This window comes from Mustela nivalis (assembly GCF_964662115.1).
Source record: "Mustela nivalis genome assembly, chromosome: 18".
Classification (NCBI taxonomy): Eukaryota; Metazoa; Chordata; class Mammalia; order Carnivora; family Mustelidae; genus Mustela; species Mustela nivalis.
Window position 1 is genome coordinate 27,298,620 of NC_139037.1, and position 21,890 is coordinate 27,320,509.

Genomic DNA, 21,890 nt, shown 5'->3' on the forward strand with positions numbered 1-21,890 from the left:
CGCAAGCCGCCCGCTGACGTCAGCAGGGCCGCGCGCCGGGCCCCCGGGACGGGGAGGGGCGGGGGCCAGGGGAGGCGCGCGCGCAGGGGACCGCGTCAGCTGGCGGCGGCGCGCGCGGCGCTGCCTCTCCTCCCCCCAGCGGCCCCCGGCCCGCGGCTCCCCTAAGTGGGCGCGAGCGGGGCCTGGAAGAGGGCGGAGCCTGGGGCCGGGCGCGCGCCGGGGCGTCCCTCCCTGCCTCCGCCCCGCCCCCGCCCCCGCCTGGCGCGCGGGCGGCGTGGACCTCCTGGTCAATGGGAACGCTGGACTGGGCCGCCGGTGACGCGGTCAGGTGGGCCCCCCAGCTCGCGCCCCGCGCCGCCTAGTTAGCTCTCCCGCTTCCGCTCCATCTTGGCTCCGGTAGCTTGGCTTCTTGTTACTCTCCAGCTGCTGGGGCCGTAGCAGCCGGGACCAAGTGACCTCAGCAAACGCGAGGAGACAGTGGGTCTGAGCAAACCCGCGTTCCCGAGAATTCGCCTGGGGCATGAGGGCAGATGCGGATTGTCCGCTTCCTGCGACCCACCAACATTAACTGAGCACCTAGTATGTGAGACAGGAAGCTGTGAGGAGAGGAACACATCAGGATGAGACAAAGCCAGGGCCTGTTCTCAAGGAGCCTCTTCCTCCCCGTGCCGTCGTGGACCTTGTTCCGAGATTCCCGGCCATAGGTATCAGCCCAGCACACAAGTCCCACCCTGGGAAGCTTTCTGATCGGGAGGGACAGGTTTTCATGAGCTCCTAGCACATGCTTATGCTCTACTTAGAGTTTAAACGCTTTTGCTCATTTTGAACGGTTTAGCTTGGTTGGAGTCTTTGCATTGAATTCCCTTGTCCTGCCCCTTCCCCAAAACACAAATACGTAAAATAAATTTTAGATTTTTGGTGACAGAAGAGATTTTCTCCCTTTTGTCAATTTTTAGAACACTTTCCCCCTCTTCTTTTTTCCAAATGAAGACCCAGAAACCGGGGTCAGTTATTTAGCATGCAGCTAATCAAATACCGAGGAAACACGTACATATTTGCCAAAAATCAGGCATGTTCTGGGCGGTCTCTGAGATTTTGAAAAAACCAGTTTTCACTGCACAAAATGGTTTTACAGTTAGTTCCCGCAGACAGCCCCAGGGGCCCTCCTAGAGAAAGGGGCCAATAGGAAAGGTTGCATGGGGATAGGACAGGCAAGAGGCCAGTGGAAAACGTTTTCTTTAACAGTTGGGCACTTCTGTGACTCTGAAAGCAAACTTGTTTGTTTCATTTCAACAATAGAAAAAAGCATTCCTGTTTTTGGAGATGTTACCCAGCATAAAAATATATTTGCAATGGTAGTTGGGTGGGGGAGAACTAGTTAAGGCCCACCCAGAAGAAAACATTTTTTTCCCTAGAGTTTTTTAATGAGTTATTTGTCTCTTTATATGAATAACTATGTCAACAGTTGTTGTAATGCAATTACAAATTGTTGTAATGCAATTTGAATATTTAAATTTGAATCATATTTTATGTATTCTAGGAAACCTACAAAGGGCTTCTAAAGAATTTGTTTTATAAAATAAATAGCTTCTTCGATACCTCTCCTGACTCCATCCTCTTTTGGTGTGTCTCTGGGGAGGGGAGCTTAAGAGATAAATCTGGTTTGCTTAAAAATCAGTATGTCACTAAAAATCAGCCTTTCAGATACAAAACAGAGCTTGGGTACCCAACGTTCTATAGAATTTATTATTTCCTCTACAGGTTGCTAGGATGATTATGCAGATCTATCTGATAAAGGGAAAAAATTTCAGCAACTTCTCCCAGCTTCTACTGTCTACGCGGCTGCATTTGAAAGGCCAAAGAGGTAAGAATATAATCATTTTTTTGAAGATGATGGGCCAGGTCAGTCCTACATTTTAATACTCTTTCACATCAGATAGTTCTTAAAATGTTAGCCTTGTAGGGAATTGTTACGAATTTTGGGGGAATGGTTAAATCAAACTATCCTTGCTTTTAGTTTTATTTATCCTTTCTCAGTATTTCTTTTCTTTTTTTCTTTTTCTTTCTTTCTTTTTTGGTGTGCGTGCTTTATTTACTCAGTACTTACTAAGCACCTATCTGTCCTGCCCTAGGTAAAGTTCTAGGCACCACAGATGTAGTAACTTCAGATTTGTCTGCATGTTTTCTTTTTCTGGGTCACTTTGCATCTTTATAACTAGACTTCATACAACAACTAAGAATAATTCACTTTATCTGTATAGTGCCTTACAGCTCATAGAACGCTTTTGTAAAACTTATCTCTTAGGATGTTTCCATGTAAACCTCAGTTAGGCATTGTGCTGTGGGGAATGGCAAGGAGGAGTGGAAAGAGCCAGGGTTATGAGTGCAGATCAGCCCGGGTATCCATTTTACAGTTGAGAAAACTGAGTCTCTGAAGGGGCGAATAACTTGTTTAAGGTTAGGCCATCATTAAGTAATAAACCAGAGCTCCTTTTATAGGTTTGTGGACTATTTGGGCAATAAAACGTTATATAATAGCCCCAGAACCCACACGTATTTGCCCCCTCAAAGGAAGTCAAGATGACAACATCCCAGTTCTCTGTGAGCTATTAGTAATTAGATAATACTGCAAGTGTTTAATTTGTCCACAATTAATTCCTGTAGGAATGGGGAAATTACAATCCTGACATCAGGAATGATCAAGGACAGATTCCATTTGCTTTTATTTTGTATGATCCCCAGAATTATGTTTCTCTGATTATTGCTTTTGGCCAAAGAATCATGCGCATTTACCGAATCCTCAGTCCGCTCTCTCCGTTACCATATACACACACTGTTCAGCATATTTTAAGTTTTAAAAGTAGGTAATTAGAATGTTCTATATACTCTCTAAAAGGGGCAACAGTAAAAGCCTACATTGAGTTGCCTTTTTACTACATGCGCTCCTAATGCTGGAGGACAGGAATTTATGATACCTACAATCTGACTTATAGAATGCGGGCTCTGATTAGATGAGCTGAATTTCCCTATTTCTTCTCATTTGTAATTACCTTAATTAAATATGCATATATTGATAATCTTCTGTGTTTAGTATGTTGATTTAGATTCAAAAGAAAGTTTAGGTAGGTATAAACTTGGATTCTTGAAACCCTAAGACTGTTTTTTTCAAAACCATTCACATCAGAATTCGCTGGGGTGCTACTTAAAAATTCAGTTACCCGTCTTACTTCTATGGAGTCAGACTCCTCTGCAATCTGCATTGATGGCCACTCCCCAGGTGCCTTTTCTGTACAGAAAGTGCTAGATCTTGTACGTTATACAGAATCTATATGTGCCAATTAATTCTGCTAGGAGCTTACTTTTTAAAGTTCAAATATCTCACGTTTCCAAATTCAACTTTATGTTTACTAGTTTTTCATATTTTTTGCCAAAGGAAAGGATTATAAAAATTGCTCTTCCTGGGGCGCCTGGGTGGCTCAGTGGGTTAAAGCCTCTGCCTTCAGCTCAGGTCATGATCCCAGAGTCCTGGGATCAAGTCCTGCATTGGGCTCTCTGCTCAGCAGGGAGCCTGCTTCCTCCTCTCTCTCTGCCTACTTGTGATCTCTATCTGTCAAATAAATAAATAAAATCTTTTAAAAAAAATTGCTCTTCCTTATGAACACTACTGTTGTGGGAAGAAAATAGGCTAAAACGTGTGGTTCATGAACTAAATGAATCCATACTAAATGTCAGGTGAATTAGGCATTTTAGGGAGAATCATAGATCACTAAAGATTTTAAGCTTGTGCGCTAAGGGTTTCTATTATGAAATTGATAACTCACAATTTAACTTAGTGGTCAATATAATTTGGGAAAGTATCTGGGGTTGGGCTAAGAGATGACTTAGTGTTTTCTGGTGGATATCTGACATGAATGAAGGAGATGCTTTTTTTTTTTTTTTTTAAATCAAATCTCTGTTTATGTCCCTAGAGGACGGGCCCCCAGATTTAGTCCCTATTCAACACTTTTCTGATATTATTTTGAACACATCTCTCAGACCTACTGGAACAAGGGTTCTCAAATGTTAAATGGTGCTAAGAGTTACCTGGGATGCTTTAAAAAAATGTGGATTCCTGGGTCCCGTCCTCAAACTTTATCAATCAGTAGGTCTGAGATGGGACCTGGAATGTTCATTTTTATAATCATACCTTACCCCCAAGTAATACTGATGCACTTCGGGAACCACATCACTGGAAACACAGCAACTCCTTTGAGGTGAAGGTGTTGTCCTATCACTTTGTGTATGTCCCAAAAGGTCAAGCATGGCCCACTCTCCACAGGTTGTCAGTCTTAATACTGGTAAATCATATTCACATATCTATAGGCAAGGGTTAAATCAGATCACTTATCAAAGTTCTCCCCAGCTCTGAGACTTTTTGATTTTTCGAGTAGAAATTTTGTGACTTGATGATTTGGGAAGATTTTTAAGATTAAGTTCAAAGAGGTAGTAGCTTTTTTTCAAGTCAGGTTCTAAAAACTGAAATGATACTGAGTTTAAATAAATAAATGGGAGATTTATTGGTATTTGGGAGCTGGTGAGAAGAGAGCATATGCTAAATGTTTTTGAAGCCCCATTAGAAAATTCTTTGCTAAATTTTGTGTCTTGTTTGTTATTTTGTAGAGTTCATGAAAAAAAAAAACAGTTGTTTCTTTATTTCTATTGTTAGAAATAAAAGATGCTATGGGAAGAAATGAAGGTATTGTGTATTTTTTTAAATGAAGGGACTTGCATGAAGGAGCAGATTAAGGCTTGTAGGTAATTGAATTGAGCTCTTAAGTTATTGAAATCCATTATGTGGTCACTCTTGAGAACATTATTTGTTGAGTGTACTTTGATAGTTCAAGAACCCCAAAGAGGGTGTGCTTTATGATTTTTCTCAATTTAGGATAGCAGGAGAATCCCCCAGGGATGCATTTGGCTCAGACTGAGTGGAAAGTTTGAGGGGCTAAGACTGGTGCTTTCACATTGATAAGATTGACCAAGAGCAGAAATTAAAGTTGGAAGCTTGGCTTAATATAAAGGCATCACCTACCAGCCATGGTCTGTGTTAGAATTTTCTTGGAAAATCTTTCTTTAGAAGTCAAGATTCTTATTTTTTTATGCTGGGAATAATGGTACTTTTCAACCTCCCTTGGCTGAAGTTGACAGATAAGATTAGCAGGTACTTGTTTATAAAGTATTAATTTAATATTTACTAAGTCCTCCAGAAGACAGGAGATTTCCTGACACCAAGATTTCTTGCATTATTTATCATATTTTCTATCTCCATAGAGCCTTTCATGCATGCAGCTCCAGCACGTTTTAGACATTATCTCATTAGTCTTCTGTAAGCTTCAAGGTCCAAAGAATTATCATCACATTGCTCTCTACAAATAGAGATGTTTCTCTTTGTTCCTGTCAGTTGTATTTGTGAAAGCAAAAAGTAGGAGGATTTTTATCTCTGTCCAGTTAATCCCAGTTTGAACTGGCTGTAACAAGTATGACTGGGGAGACATTAATTAATTCAAACCTATTAGAAGTGGGTTGAAGGTAGAAGTAGGTGGACTAGACCGATTTAATTTTGTGACCCTTCTCCATCCTTTTCATGTGATTTGGGGTGTTCCCAAGGCCTGCCAAATATCAAGAACATGCTGTTCCAGTAGGGTAACATCGTCTTCAGTTGAGCAGACATTTGGGCATGCTGTCTGTTCCCCAAAGGCCTGAAAAACCCTGACCTCTGTGACAGAGAAAAAACATTTTAATGAAATTCCTATGTGTGTGATAGGCACACATCTATAAAATTAAAAAAGGGCAATTCAAAGAGACACATTTTTAACCAGACACCTATCCCAGAGGACTTTGAACTAGAATCATTCAGAGCTTCAAGTAGAAAGAAAAGAACTGAACTGATTTCTTCTCAAGCTGTCTCTGTCGTCTACTACCCCTCCCCATGGCCACTGTAGCTTTCAGAGAGGGCTACGAGGAGAGGAAAGAAAAAGGAGGAAGAGGACTCTGAATTAGTTATATACATTTTAAATAAAAAGCAGTGCTGTTCCTAATGACCAAAGAGGGAACACATAACAGATCTCAGTAAAAACACTGAATGCAGTAGTTTAAAATGACCAAAATTAATGAGGTGAATGCCCAAAAGCAATCTTTTTTTTTTTTAAATTTTAAAGATTTTATTTATTTATTTGACAGAGAGAGCACAAGTAGGCAGAGTGGCAGGCAGAGGGGGAGGGGGAAGCAGGCTCCCTGCTGAGCAAGAGAGCCTGATCCAGGGCTCCATCCCAGGACCCTGAGAACATGACCTGTGCTGAAGGCAGAGGCTTAACCCACTGAGCCACCCAGCTGCCCCGCCCAAAAGCAATCTTAAAGAAAAAAAAAAAAATAATCAACGTTGCCATCTCTGGTTATGAGGTGGGATGAATGGGGCATGGAAAGAATTGGTTGGCTTGATCGTCCTTTCTTTTGATTCCACCACCTCTACTCCTGTTCTAGGAAAGAGGGGACACCAATCATTTCTCTTTCTATTTTGCCTTTCCCATTTCTGCTCCACTCCTGTACTTAGCTTGACTCCCCCTACCCCCATAAACATTTCTCCAGCAAGAAAATAGTGATAAGAAAGACGTTTCCCCCATCATTGGCTTTATTTATTTTCTACGTGTTCAGTGTGCTTGTACCACATGCCAGACTCTGTGCTAGGTGTCGCGAGTAAACTGTGGAATACAACACACATGGTCCCCTGGCATCATGGTACACGTCGTCTGAATTATACCAATCTCTCAGACATTATTTGATTTGATCTTTTCAACAACTTTGAAATAGCCAAGATTTCTATTTACGTTTCATGTATAACAAAGTTAAGCTTTGAGAAGTTCAAGTGATTTGCTCAAGACCAGCTGGTAAATTTTATGATCAGATGGTCACCCTAATTTTCTACATTCTAAGACAGTGGTCTTCCTGCCATATCATGCTACTTCCCTGCAATCTAAGGTTCAAAGATTATATCTAAAGTTGCTCTGTGAAATAGCACCCAGACCAATTGTATTATTCACATTTTGGTTAGTTTTTGCTTTACTCAATAATCCTCCCCTGCACTTTCAGATATTATTGATCATCATAAATGGACCTTATCCAAGCAATTCGTGATCCCATAAATCATTTTTGTAGTGCACAATTATCAGAATACTCTCCATGTTTGGGGGCACCCCCTCTCTCATAAAGATAACAACTAGAAACTAGGAGAAGATGATGTATAGCTGTTAAAGGAAGATAGTAGAAAGCTTTAGTCCCAATAGATTTGGACAGATAATAAATGAAAGTAATTTCGAAAACTAAAAGGAAGTGGCAGCAAGAAAGGCAGCAGAGTATAAAGAGCACTGCACTGAGAATCAAGAGACAGAACTTTCAGTCTTGGTTCAGCCAACTTTGGGACATTCAGTTCTTTTTCCAGGGCTTCATTTCCTCAATCAAGGAACTGAATTTCAGGCACCTACTGTATTCTTCCTACGTAATTCTAAATTTGAGTTAAGTGGACAGAGATTCTGGAGAGTAACATTGGGGAGGCTCTAGAAGGCAGATCAGTCGGCCCCTTTAATGGAGCAAAGTGAGAAAATGTTACAAATCCATTCAGTCCTTGAATATGAACCCACCTGTTCCACTTCTGAAATGGTTCCCTTTTCTCTTTTCCTCTCTTTGGATCAAAAATGAATCTTCCATACCTCTTAAGTCATTTGCTTTAGAAATAGAACACCTCTGTAAACAAGACAAGCCGGTATTATGAAGGGACCTTAGCTTGAGTTTGATTTTTCATCTTAGAAGGGACACCACTCCTAGATACACTAGATTTTTTTTTTTTTTTACATCCATCACCCATCGTGAAAGGTTTTCTACAGATTGCCTCATATTCCTTTCAGCACAGCAGGCAGATAATGGCTCATAATCACCACCCAATTGATTTTGAGAGTATTTCTTCATGGGTGAATGGAATGAGTGGGGAACATCTCACAGGGCTGAAGAGGGATAGCCAAGGGATTCCCATATTCCAGGAGTGAGACAGCCAGTGGTAAGTAACCAAAGAGGCAGAAACGCTTGCCAAGTGGTCAGCCTTTTCTCCACAACCTCCACTAGATCTGTTCAGTACTACCACTGTGATATTCTCTGGCATTGGCTCTAACAGTTCTCCCAGTGCTTCACTTACTTCCCACACCCCCAGAGTACATCTGCCAGATTAGTAAGCACTCTGTTAGAGAATACTAGTTGCTCCCTGCCTGTTTGCTGAGTTTCACCCAGGGACTAGAGGAATTCAACATATGCTTTCACAACTTTAGAGATACCAAGCTCTAAGCTCACAAGAACCAAGGATTTATGGGTTCATCTAATGGTGAGATAAAAATTAAAGTTTTTCTTTTACTACAAAAGTAATCTATTTTAAAGAAAAGTGGACGGAACAGAGAACACCTGGATTCTCTACTCTGGAGTGACTAGACTGTGACGTTTCAGAATTTCTTGGGGTGAGGACAATTGTTGTTGACTCCAGGATCCAGTTGCTCCTTACTCCCCTTGGGGAGCTATTCTATTTAGGACTCAACCCCTTTCACAGCTAGCTGCCTACATTATAACTGCTGAGAAGAACCACTGTCACCCCTGTGGCAACATCCTGAGGCTTACATCTGGAGCAGAATTCAAGTAGGGAATGGGAAGTTGGGTCAGATAGGTCCTTTGCAGTCTTGTTCCCTGGAGCAAGCTAACTCTTGTAATGGATCCTGGACTGATCCAGTCTGTGAGCAAGGAAGTCCAAGAGCCCCTAGATGTGCTGCTTGGTAGCTGAGCATCAAATCAAACTCCATGCTGGTCCTCCTTTGAGCTAACTCTGACCCTACAGAGTTGCCTCTTACTTTCGTCCATGTGACTGATTCCAGTAATGGGCTGTCTAAGTTCTTTCTGACTCTGCTTTGGGATTGGAGTTCTACTTTGATCTTTTCAACTTTGTAGAAATTAGAATCCAGTTCTTAAACCCAAGTCTGCCTGACTTACTACAAGCTGCCACATCTCTGAAGTTTATCATCTGTTTGAAACTTTACCTGTTGCTAATCCCCAACTCCTAATACATCTCTCCAGTTTGGTTTCCATCTGTTAATATTGTAGGACCGTCCTCCCACCCCCGTAATGGTCAATATGAACAATCTGCTTGCTGCCAAATTCCCTTAACACCATGTCTTGCCTGCATATTTAGAGATTTTCCTGAGTGGATCCATTATCCTGCCCAGTTCCACTGTGATTGTCTATAGTCATTTTCAAACTTTAATGTGTATAAAAATCACCAAGAGTGCTTTTTAAAAGTGCAGGTTCTGGGTCATTACCTTTAGAAATTGTGATTTAGTTATTCTGAAACAGGGTTTAGAAACCTGCATTTAAACATATATCTCTACATAATCTTGAGATGTAGATAGTATGAAAACTACACTTTGACAGACTCGGTCTAGTCTCTGGAACTTGATTGTTAAGTTCATCCCATCACCAACCAAATCTGATTTTGACAGATCATGAGAAAATCACTTTTCCATGAGGATTTTCTGAATATCCTAATTGTTATGACATTTTAGAATATTGTTTTTGTTTCTACTTTTCTGCTTACTGGAAACTTCAAAGAGGTTCTAATTCTTAGCTCTCAAATCTGGCTAGTAAGTCATTTAAACATACTACAATTTAAAGACATCAGATTTTGCTTTATACTTTGGGTGCTGACTTCTCTGTGGTAAAGATAACTGAGTGTTTTAGAAATGCATGACTCAATGTCTCTGTCAACAGCCTGCATTTTAAGGCATTGGAAGAATGTGTCATCCTCTTCTTGGGTCTGGAGTCATGCTTAAATATTGCCCTTGTGCCTATATATGATGTCATAAGAGTAACATAAACTCATGTATAGATTGGCATAAAGAGAAAGGAGCTGGACGCAGGAGCTCTGGAGACAGAAAGAGTACAAGTGCAAGAGAATGTCTCTATTGTAGTGTTGTGGCTTATGTGAGGCCCACCCTGGTCCGGATGCAATATTCCTCAGATTCAGGTTAAACATTTTTGGAAAGAATACTTCAAAGGACATATTGCGTACCTTCCACACCATTATATCAGGTATGTGAAAAGGCACTCCCTGTGGTGCAGAGAAAATTCTGAGTCCTTTGGGACCCCCAGGGGTATCAAGAATCCCAGAGAAATAGTTCTTTTTCCAGTCAGATTGGAGTAACAGGTTCTGCCTGTTTATCCTCCCACCTGAAACAACTAGAAAAAAACAGACAAAATACATGAGAATGTATTTTAAGACCTTGGACATCAGGCAGTGAAGGACACTGATTCCTGAGAGACAGGAAACAAATGAGGTAACCCTATGATTGCTACAGTTTACTGTCTTGAGGGAATTTTCAGACTGTGGTACAGGGAGGGAGAATCTAAGGGAGTTCAGCAGATGGAGTTGAAAATCCAGGAGGACCAAGGGTGGTAGAGTTCTCATGGCAGAGCTCTGGAGGGGAGAGATCTGCATAGAGAACTCTGGATATCTGCAGAGCCCTTCTTGAATACTCAGCTTGCTAACTGGCACATGCATGTGAGGAAACTACCTAAGACCAGAAAAGAACCATCAGAGACAATTAGAAGGAATAGTGGCAGCACTCACACAGGTCCAAAAATAGGGCCTGTTCTTGTTAGCTAGAACAAATATCTCATAATTCATGGAATATTTGAGAGAGTACTCAGAAGGTTCCTGCCTCAGTAGTGGAGAATAATCAGTTTCAGACTAAATGTTGCATTGATCCTACCCAACAAGCAAGATCCAACATGATCAAACTGTTTCCAGGAGACTTTATTGTTATGAAATAAAACTCAAGAATATTTAAAGAAATACAAAAAATACTCAGAATGTCTGACATCCAAACAAATATTTCCATGCATTCAAATAAACAAGAAAAATCTGACCCATAAAATGGAGGACAAGCCATCAAGCAAAACCAAATTAGAACTGACACAGATATTAACATTAGCAGAGAAAGTTAGTAAAAGTTATTGAACTCCATCTTATCTGAAAGTAGAGACTTAGAATATTTTTAATGTATAAATTAGATGTCTTGAGGTGAAAGTTATCATAGATGAAAAATACACTAGATGGGATGTGCAGCGTATTAGGTGTTAAGAAAAAAAAAGTCATGAACTTGGTAATGTAAAATACAAACTATTCAAATGAAACACACAGAGAAGAAAAGAGTTTTAAAATATGAGGCAGACATAAATCATAACTTATCAATAATTATATTAAATGTAAATGGACTAAATACTCCAAGCAAAAGGCATAAATATGACCCAAATATATGCTGTTTACAAGAGACAGTCTTTAGATTCAAAGACACAAATACACTGCAAATAAGAGGATGGAAAAAAAAGATATGCCATGCAAATAATAATCAAAGAAGAGCTACAGTGGCTACATTTTTATCAGACAAAATGACTTTAAGACAAAAATTGTTAGAAACAAAGAGGGATAGTTTATAATGATGAGAGGAAGATATAACAATTTATAACATTTGGGTATAAAACAATTATAAACAGAAATACACTTAATGTCTCAAAATACATAAACAAACATGGACAGAATTGAGGGGGAAAGTAGACAATTCAGTAATAATGGTTAGATGCTTCATTATACAACACTCAGTAATGAAAAAAATAATTATACAGAAGGTCAGCAAGGAAATAGAAAATCTGAACAACATATAAGTCAACTAGGCCTAGCAGGCATCTGTAGCATATTCCACCCCAAAACAGCAAGATTCTCATTCTTCTCAAGCCCACATTGGAATGTTCTCCAGGCTAATTAGGTCATGAAACAAGCCTCAAACTTGAAATAAAATAGATGGAATAAAAAAGAGCATCTCCAGCCACAATGGAATTAAATTATAAACCAATAACAAAGAAATTTGGAAAATTAACAGTTATGTGGAAAATAAATGATACATTTCTAAATAATCAACAGGCCAAAGAGGAAATGACAAGAGAAATTAGGAAATATTTTGAAAGAAATGAATGTGAAAACACAACATGCCAATACGTATGAGATTTCAGCTAATACAGTACTTACAGAGGGAATTTATAACTAAAATGCTTATATTAGGAAAGAAAATAGAAAAATCAGTATCCTCATCTTCTACCATAAGAAACTAAACGAGAAAAGCAAACAATTTCAGCAAATAAACTGAGGAAGGAAATAATAAGATTGGAAATAGAAGAAGTAAGGAATAGTAAAAGGGAGAACATCAATGAAGCCAAAAATTGGTTGTCCGAAAATATCAATAGAATATAAAAATTTCACTTAGAGTGATCAAGAAAAAAAGAAAAAAGCCTCAAATTACTAAAATCAGAAATGAAGGAAATTATCACTAATCTTAGAGAAAAAAAAATATTACAAAGGAATGCTATGAAAAATTGTATGACAACTAATTAAATAACATAGGTGAAATGGACAAACTGCTGAAACTGACTCAAGAAACTGACTCTGAGTAGACCTATAACAAATAGAGTTTGGATTAATTATTTAAAATTTCCCAGGACGCCTGCCTGGCTCAGTTGGTAGAGCATGTGACTCTTGATCTTGGGGTTGTGAATTCAAGCTCCACGTTGGGTGTAGAGATGACTTAAAAATAAAATCTTACAAAATGAAATAAAATTTCCTACAATTCCCAGGCCTAAATGGCCTCACTAGTGAAATCTACCAAACGTTTGAAGAGGAGTTCTAACATTTTAAAACCCTTTCAAAAAATAGAAAAGGAAGAATCACTTCTAAACTCAATCTATGGTAACAGTGTTTCTGTGATACCAAAACCAAAAATATCACAAGAAAACTTCAAACAAATATCTGTTGTGGATATAGATGTAAAAATCCTTAACAAAATACTAGCACTGAATCCAGTCGTATGCAAAAGAGATGCACCATGACAAAGTAGGATTTATCTCAGAAATATACACAATGTTGATATAATATCTGAAAAACAATGTAATGCACCATCTTCATAGGACAAGGGGTTAAAGATATGATCATCTCAGTTGACACAGAAAAGGCTTTTGACAGATCCTAGCAACAGCAGTCAACAAAGTAGAGATAGAAGAGAACTATATCAACATGATAAAAGACATGTAGGGAAACCTTGCAGATAACATTATATTTAATGGTGAAAAACTGAATGCTTTCTTCCTAACCTCCCGAAGTTAGGATGCCAGCTATCATTCTGTTTTAATATTTTACTGGAGATACTGGTCAGGGAAATTAGACAAGAAAAAGAAATTAAAGACATCCAGATTGGAAAGGAAACAAAACTCTCTATTTGTAAATGACAGGATCTAGCAGGCTTGCAGGATGTAAGATCAATATACAAGGCAATTATTTCTCGATACACTAGCAATAAACAATCTGAAAACAAAAATTAAAAAAATTTAATTTGCAATAGCATTAGAAACAAAAAAATACTTGCAATAAATTTTTAAAAAAGAAGTAGGACTTGCTCATTGAAAACTACATAGTGTTGTTGAGAGAATTTAAAGAAGATCCAAATAAATGGAAAGGTATCCCATGTTCATGGATTGGAAAACTTAGTATTATTAAGATGGAAATACTTCCCAACCTGATCTACAGTTTCAGCATACTCCTTATCACACCCTTAGTTGGCTTATTTTGAAGAAATTGTCAAGCTGATCCTAAAATTCATGTGGAAATGCAAGGGACCCAGAATAGCTAAAACAATTTTGCCAAGGAAGAACAAAATTGGAGGACTCATACTTCTTGATTTTAAAGCTGAATACAAACCTGCAGTAAGGAAGCCAGTGTAATACTGGCACAAGGACAAACATATAGAAGCATATAGATCAATAAAAAAGGATTAAGAGTCCAGAAATAAACTCTTATATTTATGGTCAATTGATTTTCAACAAGAGTGCTGAGATAATCTAATAGAGAAAGAACAGTTTGGATAGGTTAAAAAGAATAAAATTGGTATCCACCTCACACCAAACACAGAAATTATCTCAAAATGGGCCCTAGCACTAAATGTAAGAGTTAAAATAATAAAACCTTTAGAAGAAACCATAGGAGTAAATCTTCATAATATTGAGGAGATGCTTTCTTAGATACAACACAAAAGTACAAGCACAAAAGATAAATAAATAAATTAGACTTCATCTAAATTAAAGCCTTTCATGCTTCAAAGGACATCATGAAAGTGCAAGACAACCGAGAGATGGGTGCATATCATATATATGTTAAGAGGCTTATATTTAGAAAATATAAAGAACTCTTATAAATCAATAATAAAGAAGACAATAATCTAGTTTAAAAATAGATACAAGATCTGAAGGGAGATTTCCCCCAAGAAGATACACAAATGGCTGATAAGCACATAAAAAGATATTCAACATCATTAGCTACCAGAGAAATGTAAATCAAAACGGTAGTGAACTACCACTTCACACTCACTAGAATGGCTTTAATAAAAGGACAATAAAGTGCCATGGGGGTGTGCAAAAATTGGAACCCTCACAGATTGCTGGTGGGAAAGTAAAATGGTGTATCCACTTTGGTAGTTCCTTAAAAAATTAAATATACCTCACAACCCAACAATTCTATTCCTATTCCCAAGAAAAATGAAAACATACATGGACACAAAAACTTAATCTCATAGCTGCATTATTCATAGTAGCCCTGAAGTGGAAACATGCCAATTGTCAATCATTTGATGAAATGATAAACAAAATGTGGCATATCCAATAATAGAATATTATTAAACCATAAAAAAAGAATGAAGTGCTTATATGTACTACAACATGGATGAACCTTGAAAACATTATGGTAAGTGAAAGAAATCAAGCATGGGAGACCAGGTATCATAAAATTCTGTTTATATGAAATGTCTCAAATAGGCAAATCTATAAAGACAGAAAGTTAATTAGTGGTTGTTTAGTGTGGGCAAGGGAGAGGATGGGGAATTACTGTTAATGGATTGCCAGGCATAATAGTGGTCTCCAAAGATGTCCATACTTTAATCTTTAGAATTTGTGAATATATTGCCTCACATGACAGAAGGGACTTCACAGAAGTGATCAAGTAAGTATATAGACCTTGAGATGGTGAGATTATCCTGAGTTACCCACACAAATATCTAATCACATGAATCTTTAAAAATGAAGAAGCTTTCCCATGTTTAGTGAGAGAAGGAGATATGAATAGTCAGAGACATGCAATGTTGCTGGCTTTTTAGATAGAGGAAGGGGACCATGAAACCAGAAATGTGGGTGCTCTGTAGAAGCTGGAAAAAGCAAGGAAATGCACCTTTTCCTAAACCTTCCAAAACAGAATGCAGGCCTACCAGTATTTTAATTTTAACCCAATGAGGCCATTTCAGATTTCTGACTCCAGAACTCTAAGATAATAAATTTGTATTGCTTAAGCTACCAAATTTGTGGTAACTTATTGTAGCAGCTATAGAAAACTAATATAATGGATATCCTTTAAGGATGATGAAAATGTTCTAAAATTATGTAGTGGTGATGGTTGGATAACTTTCTGAATATGCTAAAAATTGCTGATATGTATACTTTAAACAGATGAATTTTAACATATGTGTCTCCATAAAATTGCTTAAAAAAGAGAACAGCATCCGTGAAGTAGGAGAGCCAACATATATGTAATTTGAGATCCCAGAAAAAGGCAGAAAAAGTATTTGAAGAAATAATGACCAAAAATGTTCAAATTTTGATATAAACTTCAAACCCTTAGATCTAAAGATCACAGTGAACACCACACATGAGAAACTTGAAGAAAACTATACCAAGTCTCATCATAATCAAACTGCTCAAAACCAGTCATTAAAGAAAAAACTTAAAGACAATCAGGGAATAAAGATGCATTTTGTGTACAGGAACAAAGATAAGGATGAGAGTGATTTCTCTTAGGAAATGAGAGAAATAAGATAGTGAAATGATATCTTTGAAGTACTAGAAGAAAAATACTGCTAATATAGAATTATATACCTACAGAAAAGAAGTCTCTAAAAAATAGAGGCAAAACCCCCCACTACTTTCTCAAGAATACAAAAGGTATATTTATCACCAGTAGACCCACACTACTAGAAATTCCAGTAGGAAGTTGTCCAGGCAGAAGGGTAATGGCACCAGGTGAAAATAAAGATTTTAGAGAAAGAATTAGCATCAGAGTTGGTAACTGTATGAGTAAGTATATAAGATTTATTCTTATTATATAAATTTATTTGGAAGAATTTATTGTCTAAATATAAATATTAACAATATGTTGTGGGGTTCATAGTATAATGGCAAAAAAGGTAGGAGGAGAGAAATAAAAATACACATTTTAGGGCAATAAGATTCTTCCACGTAAACTGATATAATATTATTGGAAGTTACATGTGATTAGTTAAGGATGTATACCATAAACGCTGAAGCAACTGCTAAAATGTAAAGTAAGAGTTATAGCTAAATAAGCCAACAAAAGACATAAAATGGAAAAATAAAAACTCAATTGAAAAATAAATTGAAAAAGGAAAAGGGACAAAGAATAATTGGGAGAAATAGAAAATAAATAGCAAGATGATAGACTTAAACTGAACTATATTAGTAATCACATTAAATGTAAATGGCCTAAACACCCCAATTAAAAGGCAAAGATAGTCAAATCAGATTTTTAAAAATGATCAAATTAGATATGGTGTTTATAAAAAGCACAACTGAAGTATAAGGACACAAATAGGTCTAAAAGGATGGTAAAATATATACCATGCTGATGCTAATCAGAAGAAAGCTGGAGGGTCTACCTAATATTAGACAAAGTAGATTTCAAAACAAAGAGGAGAAAAGAATGTCATTTCATAAGGATAAAGGGACAATTCATGAAGGAAAAAATATGAATTCAAACTTGTATGCATATAATTACACAACTTTAAAATATATGAGACAAAAACTGATAGAAATTAAAAAAGAAATCCTCAATTATGGTTGAAGTTTTCATAAGATTCAAAGTGATTCATAAGATATATAGAAGATTGAGAAAAATACAAATGATTCTACAACCACTATCAACCAGCCTGATCTATAGAACACTTTCCTTCCCAAGTACTGGATGCAAATTCTTTTCAAGCACATATTCTAGGCCATAAAATACATTTTTATTCATTTAAAAAGATTCAAACCCTGCAAAGTATATTCTGTAATTATATATAATCATATCAAATAAGAAATCAGTAACAAAAAGATGTCTCAAAATCCCCCAATATATGGAAACTAAATGCCATACTTCTGAATCACTGTGGGTCAGAAGAAGTGAAGAGGGAATTTAGAAAATATTTTGAACTGAATGAAAATGAAAACGTACCGCAAATTGTGGGATGCTTAGAGGGAAATTTGTAGGACAAAATACTTAAGTGAGAAAAGAAGAAAGTTTCAAATCAATAACCTAACATTTCACTCTAAAACTAGAAGAAAAAATTAAATCTAGAGTATGCAAATGAAAGGAAATAGTAAGATCAGAACAAAGATCAATGGAATATAAGACAAAAAATAGAGAAAAAAAGAGATAAACCCCAAAGCTGGTTCTTTGAGAAAATTAATAGAACTGGTAAACTCTGGTCAGACTGATAAGGAAAAAAATATATAGGACACAAATTACTAATATCAAGAATGAGAGAATTGATGTCAGTAGATTATGCTGATATTGGTAAGGATAATTTGGGAATACAATGAACAACTAAGGTGGCAATAAGTTCAACAACTTAGGTGAAATAGACAAATTTATTTTGAAATACACAAATTACCAAAGCTTACTCTAGAAGAAATAGATACCCTGAATAACCCTATGTGTTACTGAAACTGAATTTGCCATGAAGAAAATGGCAGGCCCAAATGGCTTCATTTGGGAGTTCTAAACTTTTAAGAAAGGAAAAATCCTAATTCTCACAGATTTCCAGGAAATCAAAGAGAAGAGAATACTTCCCAACTCACTCTATGAGGCCAACATTGCCCTGATAACAGAAACAGACAGACATTACAGTAAGAAAAAAATCACTGATCAGTATTCCTCATGAACATAGATACAAACATTCTAAAGAAAAAGGAAATTAATAATTCTTTACTAAAAGCAAAACTCTTGTGCCTCTCCTAATTCAGCTGAGGTTTTTGATAGACAGCTACATGCATTTATATTTCTAATAAAGTAATAAAGTATATACAATAGATGTACATTTTGGTATTTCGTGTTCCTAAGAAACTACTTCAGTGTGAAGAGGCACTGGAACATTAAAAAGCCACAAACAGAAATGGTTTTGCCCTCTGGGAGAACTTTATAGTGGCTTTCACTATGTAAAGACAGGAGACTGGCCACCTCTGTTTATATATAATTTAATTTATTTGACAGTCCAGATACAATTTATTTTAAGGTGAGCTTACTCTTTCTTTCTTTTGGCTATCATTTTTTTGCATTACAAAAAATCGTCTGTAATTAGCACACATGGTTCCAGATTTTAAAATTCATTACTATGATTTATTCTAGAATATTTTGAGCTTATGATATTTAGACAATATTTCACCCATCTTTGTCTCACTTCTTCTCAATTTTGTCAAGGTTTGTTTTAATAAAGGTGAAATGAATATACTGTTTCTATATTTTAAAAGTTTATTTTTATATTTTAGTGATTGCCTAATATACTAAAGAAATTATTTAATGCTTTATATTCATTATGTATATTTTTATGATAATCTTAACAGGTGATATCTTAAGTCTACTCATAAAATGATGAACCAAATATGTTTTATTCATATATTGTTTTACCAGAAATATGTTGGTTAACTTTTGAATTTATGCCAATCTATCAGTTAATTGGGTTATTTAAAGGGTGTATACAATACTATCCTTGGTCCACACAGGTATAACTGGCTTTATTTTGTTATTTTTTAATTTTCTCATTTGTTTTTAACCCTTCTCTGTGACCATATAATATGCTTTTAAAAAGCCAAGATTCTAGCAATGTTTCAAGCTCTTGCTAATACTGTTGTTTTATCATTATTATTACTAATTTTAATTTTGAAACTCTAAACACAAAATTAGCTCACAGAATCATATGGGCCCTATGAAAAATACATTTCAGTCTATAGTTGTAAATATAGCATTACCATAAACACTGACACTATTGGTGTATAATCATTTAGATAAAATTATGTTATGGTAAAACTACATGTCACTTAAGAATGAAGCAAAATCTATTTGGTGAGACATTGAACATTTGATTGTGATAATTCCAAGTATCTTGATTATGCATGAAGATGATAAACAATCTAAGGATATAATTGAAGGAAGTGCTATCTTGATTTAATGGCTCAAATAATATCTTTCATTTGTGGATTGATAAAATAATTAAGTTAATAAATGGAGCCCTAAAACTGTTTTAGAAGCCACTAATATAACAATGATAATCATCATGTTAACAAACCATAATAACAATTATTACTGCTACTATTACCACCATTTGTTGAACCATTCATTGGGTCAGTCAGGCAAAATACATTCTTTATTTTCATTCTCACCACAGTGCTATAATGTAAGAGTTGCTATCCTCGTATATAATGGGACAGTCTCTCAGTTTTTTTGTTTTGTGTGTGTGTGTGTGTGTGTGTGTGTGTGTGTGTTTGTGTGGAATCACATCTCCTCCATTGTTAATCCATATGGTGTAGGTGGGAATGCTCTAGCCCTGGGTGCAGAGGGAACAACAAAGCTTAGAACCTGCCAATTTGAGAACCTCCTCTCAGTGGTTACAGTGTTTGCTTTAAGGGGCAAGTGACTCAAGCTGAGCCAGTGAAGATTTTCCCAAGACTATTTCTGGAGCTGTTGCTACTTTAAGTAACAGTATGGCCTATCTCAGACAAGATGGCAGCAAGATCAGATTGGATGTTCAGGATGGGAGATCCAATTGCTAATGATTAACACCTATATTCCCCTGTCTCTAAAGTTATGATGGAAGGTCAGAAACATTCATGGGCACATCTGAGCCTTGCTCCTGGGATTCATGTGGGCAACATAAAGTGGACTTTTACATGGCTATCTACTTTAGCCTCATACTAAGCTCCAGATCAGTGAAATCATGGTTTTTATGTGATGGTTTTATTTTTTCCCGTACACATTAAGGTAATCACATAGCCATTAAAAAAGTAATATCTATGTACCATCTAAAATAGTTTCATGTCTTCCACAACCATGTTGTGGGGACTGTTGGGCTAGAGAAGATAGTGCATCATCTCGTGTTGTTGAGGATGCCGCTCTTGTTTGTGCATTTGTGTTTAAAGTCCTATATTGACATCTGTATTGTAGCAACTTGCTTTCAAAACAAAACAAAAAACGCTACCACGAGCAATGAGGTTGGGGAAGGACACCTAGAAGAAACACTTCAGATTGCATTTGAAGTCATATTTTGAGCCTTTGAAATAGTTATGAGGTCTTTGAAATAGTTATGAGGTGGTCCCTTTGTGTGTATTTGGTAATATTTTTCTCTTGTAGTCCATACCATTTCTCTGGAGCCTTACCTGTAGCTCTGGGCAAAAGGAAGCCACAGTCCCAAAGCTCCCAAGTTAGAATATCTTTCTCTTACTTTCCTATTCAAATACATCCTTTCACTTCTGTTTCCTTCTGTTTAATCTTACAGGTTAAGCTCATGAGGTCAGGCTCAGGTCTGTTTGCTTTTCTACCATATCCATAGCACCACGCCAGTGCCCAACACAGAGTGGGAGGGGGGGTCAATGAAAATGTGTTGAGTAAGTGAATGAATGAATGAATGAACATGTTTACACAAAGGCTTATCAGGTAAGCAGGTCAAATATCATTGATGGTGGAACTGAGGTAGGGAGTTACGAGGTGTCTTTAATGTCATATAATCAGTGACAGACTTGGGACTTCTTTTACCCCTTCATAGTGTAGCTCCCTGAAATAAATTTGTTGAACAAATAAGTTAATGAAACAACAATATATACTATTCTCCTAAACACACTCAGACAGAAAATGAATTTGTTAGATAGAAAATAATCATTTTATTTAACTGAAAAAAATGTTGTTTTTAGAAGAGGAACATTTTAAGGAGAGACATTCCCTTTGTGGCTAATGTCATTAGGAACTAATGGGAAGGGGGGGGAGGTATAGGAATGAGGAAGAGAGAATAGGCAGATTTAAAATGACTTAAATACCTTAGAAATAACTGAACATATTGTCTATCAATAAGAGTCGTTTAATGACGGAATGGCAATGTATGCCTTAAACTAGCTCACAGGCCAGTTTTTGTCTTTGTCATATAATGTGATTAATAAGAAACTTGTTTCCTGCTGGAAAATGCTGCTTGTGAGATATATATTTTGGCCCACAATGCGCCAAAACATTTGTGTCTATTTACCTTGAAAAAAATCCCCTTCGGAGATAGCATGTGGAGAGGAGCCATCTGTTCAGGATCACACTCTGAGCGCGCTGACTCTGTATATGTTAACTGAAAAAACAAGGACTGTTTCCCCGTTCGTCTATCAACACTATGGTAAAAATGTACATACATTCTAGAATGCATTAGTAACTGCTAATTGGCTACTGAATAACATATTAAGCTGGGCACCCTGGAGTCTGTGTACTCAGTCGCCGTTTTGCTGTTTTTACTCTGCCACTAGACCTTAGAACAACTCATTAAATGTGTATCCCATGTACATATGAAGAAATGAAGAGCAACACCCTAACCCGAAAGGAAGCATTTTGTGTTTCATTACAGAGCAATTTTATAGCAAAAATAGAAATGACTGTGAACCAG

General features: G+C 37.0%; 1 long non-coding RNA gene across 1 annotated transcript in view; it reads left to right on the top strand.

The window, feature by feature from the left end:
* The first annotated feature begins 135 nt into the window (after window positions 1-135).
* Window positions 136-21,890, top strand: part of LOC309853913 — a 254,206-nt gene continuing 232,451 nt past the window's right edge. Inside the window, exons 1-2 of the long non-coding RNA XR_014306025.1 lie at window positions 136-704; window positions 1,762-1,864. This is a non-coding gene — a long non-coding RNA (uncharacterized lncRNA). The remainder of the gene's footprint in view (window positions 705-1,761; window positions 1,865-21,890) is intronic.